At 41.8% G+C, this 12434-nt stretch overlaps 2 long non-coding RNA genes and 1 pseudogene across 3 annotated transcripts; 1 reads left to right on the top strand and 2 right to left on the bottom strand.

Annotated features, from left to right (window-relative positions):
- Positions 1-1292: 1292 nt before the first annotated feature.
- Positions 1293-1956, bottom strand: LOC145550482 (uncharacterized). The gene is made up of 2 exons (XR_014086375.1): positions 1870-1956; positions 1293-1660 (listed from the first exon to the last, which is right to left on the bottom strand). It is a non-coding gene; the product is annotated as an uncharacterized LOC145550482 (long non-coding RNA).
- Positions 1957-3716: 1760 nt separating this feature from the next.
- Positions 3717-4587, bottom strand: LOC145550476 (uncharacterized). Its single transcript, XR_014086371.1, has 2 exons — positions 4294-4587; positions 3717-4084 (listed from the first exon to the last, which is right to left on the bottom strand). It is a non-coding gene; the product is annotated as an uncharacterized LOC145550476 (long non-coding RNA).
- Positions 4588-4920: 333 nt separating this feature from the next.
- On the top strand, positions 4921-5762 carry LOC145550481 (CD5 antigen-like; annotated as a pseudogene). The gene is made up of 4 exons (XR_014086374.1): positions 4921-4930; positions 4992-5300; positions 5383-5678; positions 5728-5762. The product of XR_014086374.1 is annotated as a CD5 antigen-like (transcript).
- The last annotated feature ends 6672 nt before the right edge of the window (positions 5763-12434 follow it).

Raw genomic sequence — 12434 nt, 5'->3', positions numbered from 1 at the left:
AATACTCCACCCCTCCTTACAGCATGGTTCAAAGTCACTTGTAAGCGTTGAAGATAAACTGATGGCTTTTCACCTGCATCTTGAAACAACTCCATAAACTTTGCATACAGTTCGTCTCCATCTTGGACTGTTCCATAAGCAGAATCAAGAATTTTAAGATAACTTACAGGAGGTGCATCTGGTTGAAGGTGTTTAACCATGTCAGCAGCTGGTGGAAATAGACTGTCAAAAATCTTTCTGGAACGCTGCAGGTCTGATACAGCCGGGTCTCTTAACAAAAGGTCTACAACAGATCGCCAAGTTTCATAATCTGTTTCGTGTGAAGGTCTTGGGGTTCGACCAGAAAATGATCTCAATTTTAATGAGGACATATGTATTGCATTGTCTTCGCTTTTCATGATGTGTTCAACCACATACCTTTGCACTCCAGGCGGGTTGAGGGCTGAGAAGGACATGGCTGGCAAAGCTCCAGAGGCTTGTGATGTGTTCCCCGTTACGGGTTCAGGATTGTCTTGTGGCAGCTCCCTGTCTGCAGTGACTTCTTCCAATTTGAGAAAATCAGTATCTTTCGTTGTCATCTGCGGTGTTGTACTGGGAGTAGCCATGACTAACTCCTCTTTATCCGGCAAAGACTTCAAAGCAGCTGGACCAAGTTCAGTAATTGACCGGCCCAGTAGAGACATTACACTCTGAAGAACATCTGTGTAATCCTGACCTGTGAGCTTAGCCAAATTTTTCATTTCATTCAAGTAAGCTTGAGTTTTTTCTTTGGTTTCTAACTCGGAACAAACCACTGAAAGTTCTTCAATTTCATAACTAATGTTTCCAGTTTGACACTTATACGAGTATGGCAAGATTTTACGCAACCTCTCTAATGCATTTCCTGACACAAACTCAAAAATTATACAATCATGAAAATCTGAGTCAGAATCAGTTACAAATTTGAACTTTTCCATTGGTCCATAACCAGTCAAAAAGTCAGCTACTTCATTATCAGCTTCTGTGTTTGTTGCATATCTAATCAACACTGCATTAGGTATTTTAACCTCATATTTCATCAAAATGTCCATACTGGCAAAAAAACTGCAATTCTTCAGCTCTCTACTGCCTCCTCCTGGCTAGCTCGCCAGAAATAAATGTAGTATATTTAAAGAATGCCATATGAATAAATGGATCAATTGGGCTGGTTTCTCAGAAGACTAGCACTCGACTCATGAAGGAGACACGGAGTCTGAAGATTTGCAGTGTGCCAGTGTGTTATATTGACGGTGAAAGACAACAACACATATAAATCCAACAAGAAAAACAGACATTTAAAAGGCCATACAAAAAACAAAACATGCGCAATACTAGGGAAGAAAATAAACAAACAAAACCAAAGTAAATTAATCCCCACAGTTGACCAAGCCCACACCCTTCAGTCCTTTGACCCCAAGCTGGGGTAATCAAATCCCAAGACAGGCTGACTCTGGGTAAGGTGCTTGACTTGATGTGGTTTAGGTCCCAGGTGGGAAATCCGAAATCAAGATGAGACAGAAAGAGTTCTCAGGCTACAAGGAGCCTCCTACCATCCTGGCAGGAGAGCGGAAGTCTTCACACACGTAGTGCAATCTTTTTCTTATGGCTCTAGGCCTGGACATTTAGCTCGCCATCTTCTGGCCTGTACAAATAAACAGGACCAATAAACTTTGAAATCCAATTCAATCATTCTGATGTGTACACAAATCTATATTCAATAAATATCAAGTTCATTATCAATCCAATCAATATCCTATTTAGAGACATTAAAACTTCATTATTCAACCCAGTGTGGGTTCACTCAACCCCACACAACCAAGCATATTGCTAACCGCTACGTTAAACACTCACCAGATCCGCCGGTTGCTCTACATACAACTGACATCTCTCCTGGCTGGTCTGGTGGTAATCGGCTCCTGTAGCTCAGCTCTGCTCTGCTTCCCCCAATGCATCTAGTGTTCAAACTTCCTGCTCAAATTAATATAGCCAGCCAATAGGCTGCAATACAACATGTGACCTTGGAAACTGGGCAGTGATTGGTTGCTTCATAGTCTCGTGAGAGCGACACTATTATCAGGATTATCATGTGATTTAATGAAGAGTTTGAGAAACCGGTGAAAGCTAGAAATTTACACCCGGGCTACAGTGGACTTCCTGTTTTTAGTGCAAATAGCAGGAAAACCTTCTGTTAGTTATGGTTGTTGGCCTGACTGAACTAGGGGCGCTGTTGAGAAATTTTGCAATGTTTATTTTTAATTCCGCTGAAATATTAACAATTTCACAAGAAACAAAGATTGTTTGACTTTTAATGAGTTTCTGAACATATTTATGTCCCAAAAATATGATAAATTCAGCAAAAATAAAATGAAAGATAAAATTAAAGGAACAGTCGGTTTCACTCCACCTTTGATACTCTGAACTTTTCTAGTTTGGTTTTATTTACATTTCCTTTGTATTTTTTAACAAACCCAGAGATGTTTCCATGTGAATTTAGAAAAATAAAGTTCTGAAGGATTTTAAACCTTTTTTCTTTCTGCATCCACAGACTCAGTCAGGCTGGTTCAAGGGACCAACCGGTGCTCAGGCAGACTGGAGGTGAAGACCAACCAGTCGTGGTCCTCAGTGTGTGAAAAAGACTTTGACCTGCAGGATGCAGAGGTGGTCTGCAGGGAGTTTGGCTGTGGGCCTCCTTCAGTCCTCCAGGGGGCGCTCTATGGAGAAGCAGAGGCTCCAGTGGGGAGCAGAGAGTTCCTGTGTGAAGGCAGTGAGTCTGCTCTGCTGACCTGCAGCAGCAGGAAGAGTTCAGTTAGAAACAGCTGCTCACCTGGTCAAGCTGTTGGACTCACCTGTTCAGGTAGAGGAGGATCTGCAGACCTGCTGCTGTTCACTGCTTCACTTCCTGCATTAATGAACTCTCTGTCTCTGCTCACATCAAGCGCCCATCAGGTTGGTGGGAGAGACCAGCCGATGTGCCGGGAGACTGGAGATGAAACATCAAGAAGACTGGAGACCAGTGAATGTTTGGGGTGGTGACTGGAACATGAACTCGGCTGATGCAGTTTGTGTTGAACTGGACTGTGGTTCTGCTGTTTCAGTAAGAAAATCAATGGAAGCTTCAAAGAGACCAGTTTGGTTGATCATGTCTGACTGTTTGCAGTCTGGATCTGAATTAAAGAACTGTATACCTGATGATAGAAACAGTGATTGGAGCCATGAGTTAATCTGCTCAGGTAACTCTGAACTCTCATATTTATGTGTTTTAAAATGTTTCTTCATCAGGTTCCAGATGTCTGCAGAGAAACCGTCACCTTTAACTAAGAACCTGAAACCTGGAGGAGAGGGAAACTAAAATAATTTAAATATCCAGATAAAGTTCTCAGTTTAGCCCAAATAGATTAACAAAAACTCATCATTTTTATAACTTTTAATCTCTGCTGCTTTGAAGTTGATACATCAAAAACCCAGGAGGAGTTCAAGGAAATCAGATATTTTCAAAACCTGAAAATCAACAGAAAATGAACTTTTTATCCAAAATCCAAACTTTGTAGTATATTTAAAGAATGCCATATGAATAAATGGATCAATTGGGCTGGTTTCTCAGAAGACTAGCACTCGACTCATGAAGGAGACACGGAGTCTGAAGATTTGCAGTGTGCCAGTGTGTTATATTGACGGTGAAAGACAACAACACATATAAATCCAACAAGAAAAACAGACATTTAAAAGGCCATACAAAAAACAAAACATGCGCAATACTAGGGAAGAAAATAAACAAACAAAACCAAAGTAAATTAATCCCCACAGTTGACCAAGCCCACACCCTTCAGTCCTTTGACCCCAAGCTGGGGTAATCAAATCCCAAGACAGGCTGACTCTGGGTAAGGTGCTTGACTTGATGTGGTTTAGGTCCCAGGTGGGAAATCCGAAATCAAGATGAGACAGAAAAAGTTCTCAGGCTACAAGGAGCCTCCTACCATCCTGGCAGGAGAGCGGAAGTCTTCACACACGTAGTGCAATCTTTTTCTTATGGCTCTAGGCCTGGACATTTAGCTCGCCATCTTCTGGCCTGTACAAATAAACAGGACCAATAAACTTTGAAATCCAATTCAATCATTCTGATGTGTACACAAATCTATATTCAATAAATATCAAGTTCATTATCAATCCAATCAATATCCTATTTAGAGACATTAAAACTTCATTATTCAACCCAGTGTGGGTTCACTCAACCCCACACAACCAAGCATATTGCTAACCGCTACGTCAAACACTCACCAGATCCGCCGGTTGCTCTACATACAACTGACATCTCTCCTGGCTGGTCTGGTGGTAATCGGCTCCTGTAGCTCAGCTCTGCTCTGCTCAGCTCCCCCCAATGCATCTAGTGTTCAAACTTCCTGCTCAAATTAATATAGCCAGCCAATAGGCTGCAATACAACATGTGACCTTGGAAACTGGGCAGTGATTGGTTGCTTCATAGTCTCGTGAGAGCGACACTATTATCAGGATTATCATGTGATTTAATGAAGAGTTTGAGAAACCGGTGAAAGCTAGAAATTTACACCCGGGCTACAGTGGACTTCCTGTTTTTAGTGCAAATAGCAGGAAAACCTTCTTTTAGTTATGGTTGTTGGCCTGACTGAACTAGGGGGCGCTGTTGAGAAATTTTGCTATGTTTATTTTTAATTACGCTGAAATATTAACAATTTCACAAGGAACAAAGATTGTTTAACCTTTAATGAGTTTCTGAACATATTTATGTCCCAAAAATATGATAAATTCAGCAAAAATAAAATGAAGATAAAATTCCAGGATCAGTCGGTTTCACTCCACCTTTGATACTCTGAACTTTTCTAGTTTGGTTTTATTTACATTTCCTTTGTATTTTTATCAAACCCAGAGATGTTTCCATGTCTGTTTAGAAAAATAAAGTTCTGAAGGATTTTAAAACTTTTTTCTTTCTGCATCCACAGACTCAGTCAGGCTGGTTCAAGGGACCAACCGGTGCTCAGGTAGACTGGAGGTGAAGACCAACCAGTCGTGGTCCTCAGTGTGTGAAAAAGACTTTGACCTGCAGGATGCAGAGGTGGTCTGCAGGGAGATTGGCTGTGGGTCTCCTTCAGTCCTCCAGGGGGCGCTCTATGGAGAAGCAGAGGCTCCAGTGGGGAGCAGAGAGTTCCTGTGTGAAGGCAGTGAGTCTGCTCTGCTGACCTGCAGCAGCAGGAAGAGTTCAGTTAGAAACAGCTGCTCACCTGGTCAAGCTGTTGGACTCACCTGTTCAGGTAGAGGAGGATCTGCAGACCTGCTGCTGTTCACTGCTTCACTTCCTGCATTAATGAACTCTCTGTCTCTGCTCACATCAAGCGCCAATCAGGTTGGTGGGAGAGACCAGCCGATGTGCCGGGAGACTGGAGATGAAACATCAAGGAGACTGGAGACCAGTGACTGTTTGGCCTGGTTACTGGGACAAGAACTCAGCTGCTGCTGTAGTTTGTGCTGAACTGGACTGTGGTTCTGCTGTTTCAGCAAGAAAATCAACAGAAACTTCATGGAGTTCAGTTTGGGGATCATGTCTGACTGTTTGCAGTCTGGATCTGAATTGAAGAACTGTTTACCTGGTGATGTAAACGGTGTTTGGAGCCATGAGTTAATCTGCTCAGGTAACTCTGAACTCTCATATTTATGTGTTTTAAAATGTTTCTTCATCAGGTTCCAGATGTCTGCAGAGAAACTGTCACCTTTAACCAAGAACCTGAAACCTTCAGGAGAGGGAAACTAAAAATGGTTTACACCAGTGGTCCCCAACACCCGGTCCATTGACCAATTGGTAGCGGGCTGCCCTAGAAATAGTGAAATATTTCCGTTTTATTTATTATTTGAGTCTGGAGGATCTTTTATTTTGAAAATCCATTAACCGGTTACTTGCGCACCAACATTGAGCCCACAAGCATCAAAATGAGTAAGAAATGGATCAGGTGTCTTTGGAAAGTTTCTTTGCAAAGGGGAAAAGGCCAGAGAAGAGACAGGAGAATGGATTTATTCCGTCCGTTAGGTGAGTCCCACATTACAAGCCGCTCTTCTTAACATGCGGCGACCGGCTGCTAATGAGGCAATGAAGCTTCAAGCTGCTTCGCCTCGTAGAGACCAAGCAGGCTGTGGATATAAGCAACACTTCAGGTGTCATTGTCTCCCTTCACTCCCAGTTTGGACCGTCTCATTGCAGAGAAACAAGCTCAGGGCTCCCGTTAGTCATTATCGTGAGATAAGTTTTTCACGAAAGTAAAATGTTTGTTTTTCTGGCGCTTCTGTTATTTTGAAGGGATATATAAACGTTACCATAGCGACCAGAGTCAGAGCGTTTGGGCAGTGGTCGAGAGGAGATGAGTAGAGCTTGTGAGTCTTAAATATGGTTTAGACAAAAATATTTAAGAATTGTCGGCCGATTCTCCAAACCTCTGTGACCACAGAGCTGATAAAAGTCCAACAGGTTCGATCGGTTCGTGTCTCCAGCCACAAGGAAGAAGCAACACGAACGATTCCAGTCACGAACATCGCGATTCCAGAGGATAATCCACAAAACCCCCAACTATTATTTAGAATAACCAAACACGGATGACGATGTAGAAGCCATAGTGATAGTTTGTGGAGTCATTTTAAGAGATAAAAGACGTAACAAAAAGAAAAGGCGGTGGATGAAGGATGACGGGAGCAGCCGCTCTATTTGCTGCACTATGATTTGGAGGTGACTGTGTTTTTTATAGTTAACATTGTAACTGAATAAACATAATAAACTTGTGTACTAATGACCTTTACATATAATAATAAACATTTCCACATATCATCTCCGACACCCACCGGACTCTCAGTTGCGCGACATGTCAGCTGTTTGGGATTCCCCTCTGTTCTTACGTCACCGCGCTTTCTGATTGGCTACCTGTCACATTCAGCAGGTTGTATTCTCGTTCTCAGACAGGGTAAACCCCACAGCCCTACCTGCATGCCTAGGTGGGCCCCATGTGGGGGAAAGGAGGGCTGATATATGGGTCCCATGTGGGTTTGCCCATGTAGAGCCACAGCCTATGTGGGCCCTACATGGACAAACCCATATGGGACCCATCTAGTCTGCCCTCCTTTTCCCCACATGGGGCCAACCTAGGCATGCTGGCAGCGAGGCTGCGATAAAAAGTCCAAGACAATCCAAATTGGGTATATTCAGGATTTAGCGGGAACACCAACACGGCCTTATAACCCCCCGCCCCGGGCCGCAGCATTTTTCAAGTCTTGATCGGTCCGCGGTAATAACAAGGTTGGGGACCACTGGTTTAAATATTACTGACAGACTAAAGATCTGTCATAAAGTTGCTACTAACCATGTATAAACATGCTAGTAACCATGGTAACCAGTGTGATGAGCTCCTGTCTCGTTCTCATGCCATCTTGTTTTCCACCTCAGATTAGATCCAGTTGTCTCTGTGTTTCCTCTGCGTTCCCAGATCTGCTGGTTGAGCCGCTCATCTTCCTCTCTTCCTCCACTGACGGGGTCTCCACAGCCAGAAAGCAGGGGTCTGAGCTCCTCATTGGCTCAGGTTTCAGCATCATGTGCTCCATCAGGCCTCAGTATGAAGGCGGCTCCTTCCAGCTCATCTTCAGCTCCTCTAACTACACTCTGAACCACACCCTGCCAGCTGTTAATCACTCCGCCTCTTCCTGTTCGCTGCTGCTGGCCACGCCCACCAAGGAACCTACCGCTGCCTTTACCACGTCTACGTTTTCTCCCATAACTTCTCCTCTGTGAGCCAGCCTCTCAACCTCACTGTCTCAGGTAAACTCATGGAGTCCATCAGGAGAAGTTCTGCTTCAGGTGAACCAGCAGCTGTCTGCCTCATTCATGAGGTCAGAGAGGAGGATTGATGATATTAATGTTCATGATCAGATCTACAGGCAGCATGAAAACAAGGGTATATATTATTATTGTAAATTTCTGGTTTGACTCGTCTGATGAAAGCTGATCCTGAATCTGTTTCGTTCGGTTTCAGACTATCTCACTGCTTTGATCATCAGACTGGTTGTCGTCCTGCTGGGTTTGCCGGGATCAGTCCTGGTCCTCTACTTTAAGGTACTGCATGTATCATGCATGATGTGTTCAGCTGGGAAAGTTCTTGCATTGAAGCTGAACCATCCTCTGTTTCCAGATCAGGAGAAACCAGAAGTCTGGAGCAGAAAACAACCATCATGATGAAGGATCCAGAGCTGAAGGCAGCTTAGAGGAGGAGCCTGCAGTCTGAAGGAACCATGAGACAAGGATCTTCATTTCACATCCAGCGGAAGGAGCAGAGACATGTTTCAGACTCCTGGAAATCTATCCGTCTGTGTATCTATGATTAAACGTCTCTGTGCTCCTGCAGCAGGAAGGAAGTTCAACATTCAGAAATTTGTATCTGGACTAAACCTACTAAAGTAAAACTTATAAAAGAAGGGAACACAAAGCAAAACATTCAACGAAATATAACAGAAAACCCACTTCATCAAAATCTGCTCTTCATCAACCTTGCAAGGATAGCATATGATAGGATATTTGGGGTCAAAGGTTAGGTGGCCAATTCCATTCAGGCCCTGAACCCAGTTTGTGTCCTCATCTTAGTTGGGGTTTTGAATTGTGACAAATGCAACACAGTTGATCCTGGCTTGTAATACTGTGAGCTGCCTGTAGGTGGTGTATGTCTTCACTGCCATGATAACCCATCCAATACATCCAGTTCCATCAAGTCTGAACCAGAAGTGATCCGCGCCATCTTAGTAGGGAAGTGCATGTACAATGCTTAGTGGACCCATGGCTTCAAGACCAACAACAAGAAAACATGTGGACACTCTTGACCAAAATACGAGAGATACATGAACAAAATGGCCGCCGTCGCGATCAACCTGTATGAGACGGAGGAGGGAAATATGTCAGACGATGTGGACAAGCTGCCTCTGATCTCCTACTACGATAACGTTAACTACCAATCAGCACGAAGAGTGCATACGCTGTAAACGAGCTTCACTGGCTGAAATTCATGGACGCATATAATTAGTATTTCAACAGCTTTGTAAAGGACAAACGAACTCTGTGTGAATAATGAGGTTCTGGTGACTGGCAGACCAAGTACAGGTAGCAACAAACACGTCGGCTACATGTCTGTCTTAGCCTGCAGATGGGATGGAACATTTTATGGTTACTATGATTATGAGTGGATCAATGCATAACAGTGTTATGGTTCTTGTGTAAAGCTTGTGATCATGGGAAAGTCTTCTGAAGATGTTTCTCTGAACTCTGGATTATTATAAAGTCGTAGAATATTTTCTTTTTTCATTCTTATGACAGCCATAATGTTTGATTTGTATATGAAATAAAATGCGTTTGCTTGCAGTGTGTTTTGTAGCCAAGTAGATTGTTAAACTGTGTGAATTAAATGAAACGTTTCCTATAAACAGTTTGCTGTGTTTTGCTGGAGGCTCTTTCTCCTGACTGTTCAGTGAGCAAAGACTCCAAATGCTGTAAAGCTTCAAATAAATATTGACAAAGAATTTATATTCTCTCTGGTTTTTATACAGTTTTTTCTCAGTCTGTTAAAGATAATTTCACCCACAAACAGGATCCAGTGAGTTGGAGAGGTCGAGGGCGACAGGAGATCAGATGCATCCACCAGATTAAGGAGTTAAACTTCAGTCCACCTCCTAGTTGGATGAGGGGAGTCTGAAGTCTGAAGAAATGTAAATAGGTGCAAACAAAGCTTGGTGAGAAATGCAAAGAAACAAAAAAGACAGAAAAACTAAAAAGACATAATTAGAAAGAAAATATGACAAGTGGATGAAAGAAGCTGAATGCAGAGAGTGGAAGGCAACAGTAGCTCACATGTTGTTAAGGTATTACAGGACATCAGCAAACTGTTTGGTTTGTGTTAATCATCTGGTGGAGAGGGAGAAAAAGGCCCAGTCTTTTTCTTCGATCACAGATTCAAATGGAAAACAGTTTTTCGATTCTGCAACAATTGATGTCTTTAAAAAGTTCTATGAAAACCTTTACAAATCTCAATTACATAATGATCCAGATTTAAAAGATGAATTCTTCTTTTCTCTAAATCTCCCTAAGCTGACTGAGGAACAGAGGTCACAGTTGGATTGTCCCATATCAAGGAGGGAGTTATGGGATGCCATTAAGGAGCTACAAAAAGTAAAGCTGTTTGTAGCTTTACTTTTTGTAGCTCCTTAATGGCTACAAAAAGTACAAAAAGGCCATACTACCTGGTCTGGACATCAAACTGTACACTGATTTCAAATCAATAATGATCAAAAACACAATTAAAAAACTTTCAAAAATATAAAATTTAACATGGCATTTTTACAACTTTAAACTCTGAATTCCCACGCTTCATGAAGAAAGAATAGTTTCTCAACCTTTAAGTTAGCTTTAGCACTAAGCTAAAAATTAGCTCCACTAATAACATAGTAGTAGGATTGTGCCAATTATGACAGAAAGGTATAGAAATTTAACTCAGAAGACTGTAATCTGTTTTGGGGACTTTAAAGAGTCAGAATTTTCATTTATTTACTGATATTTCATCATTTAGTACATCAAGTCAGGCAAAGCAAAGGAAACTGTGATCTATACGAATATGGCTAAAGCTAAACATGCAAAAACGTTTTTGTTTGTTCAGTAAAACTATGAATATATAGATTGAAATTAGTCCAAGGGAGCTATTAGTCATGGTTTCTATGCCAGAAAAAACCTGATGACTTATTAAGAATACACCACAGAATCCCGACCCGACTATCAAACTTTGGCCCAACTGGGCTCTAATTTTAGATCAGAGCTGCAGAGGTTCAGCTAATATGAATGCATGTTGCTGCAGCAACATAAAGGAGCTGGTAGAGTTTAATATTCTAAATAAAATATGTTTTTAGTTTCATGGGCCTAAAATATCTCAGCGCTTTGAAATAAACAACTTATTCCACTTGAAGATCTAAAGTTTAGATTTACCTTGAAAAACCTGGTTATGTTGCAATAAAGCTGATAATGTTGCTGACGCTTCAGTCCAGATTAGCATCACTCAGCTCACAGAGGCTGAACATCCAGATTCATGTTTAGATTTCCCTCTGCCTCTATGAAGCCTTTCTGCTCTGATGGTCAAAGACTAAATCTGAAATTAAATGACAGAAAAATGACTTATGAAAAAAAAATACATTTAAATGTTCCAGATTTATAATCTGAAGATGTTCCAGGAATCCTCCTGGAGGACAAACTGACCACTTCTCCTCCCTTTGCTACTTTCTCCTACTACTCTCCATCCTTGCTCAAGGTTTGCCACAGAAAACATGCTAAGTATTTACAGCACAGAAAAATTATTATGAAAATAATAATAAAATAAGATAAAACCAGCGTGATGTGTGACGACAAATCGAACGCAAAAGCTCATCACTGGACTGAACCGCTTAACCAATAACTCACCGGCCAATCAGGACCACATACATAAACTTTACAGCGCAGAGACAGAACCACTCACTGGGCAGCAGAGGCGCCGCCAGGAATCTTGGGCCCCAGGATGAAAAATAAAATTGGGCCCCCTTCACAGCTGCTGTTACCATTTCTTTAGCTTATCTGACTCATAAAAAGCATCACAATGTTAAAGGCTTGCAGCTGCCTTGCTTTCATTGGTCAAATACTGATACTAGCTCAATGTTCACTGCTGGTGAATTTTACATGCAACAGATTCATGCAAATAGGTTGTTTAATTTTTTTTATCATCAGTGTTAGCTCATTGAAAGCTCTCTCCCCACCAGCAACAGTCACAGGCAACGTACAAAATATACATGAAGCAATCCAGACTTCTCAAAAAACCCGATGTGCATTTAGTTCAAGTTGCAGAATATACATTTAATTTTTTAAAAATATGCTTTTCCACATTTGTTAAAGCTGTCACCATGTTGTGACAGTTTGAAACAGATAATCTGTGAAGAGATCAATCTCCTCCACTTCCTCCCTGAGCTGCTATTGCTGTCTAGAGAAATGCTGCGTCCTGACCACAAACAACCAATCAGAAGCAGGACAGCCTTAATGCTGTCAATCATCCTCATTCACTCACTGCTAAGTGTGCTAATGGAAGATTTTATAAAGTGTTTGAATTTCTGTGAGTAAGTGTTGCGGGTCTCAGTGGGGGACAGGCAAGCAGATGCAAATAACCTGTTTTAACAGGAAAAAACGAGTGAGCCACATAAGACGGTGTTGCTGTGCTGGTAGCTCTCATCCGTATTTCAGGTTATAATAATAAACTCATTATACAACTTTGAAAAATTGTGACTATACATTCACACTTCTACTAGTTCTTCTATAACACAACATCAGCTTATTACTATATAAGGAATTGTAAAATATTGCA

This window comes from Poecilia reticulata, unplaced genomic scaffold (assembly GCF_904066995.2).
Source record: "Poecilia reticulata unplaced genomic scaffold, P_reticulata-male-v2 Scaffold_55, whole genome shotgun sequence".
NCBI classification, from domain to species: Eukaryota; Metazoa; Chordata; class Actinopteri; order Cyprinodontiformes; family Poeciliidae; genus Poecilia; species Poecilia reticulata.
Note: the sequence above shows the minus strand (reverse complement) of the source record. Positions and strands in the feature narration are given on the sequence as shown.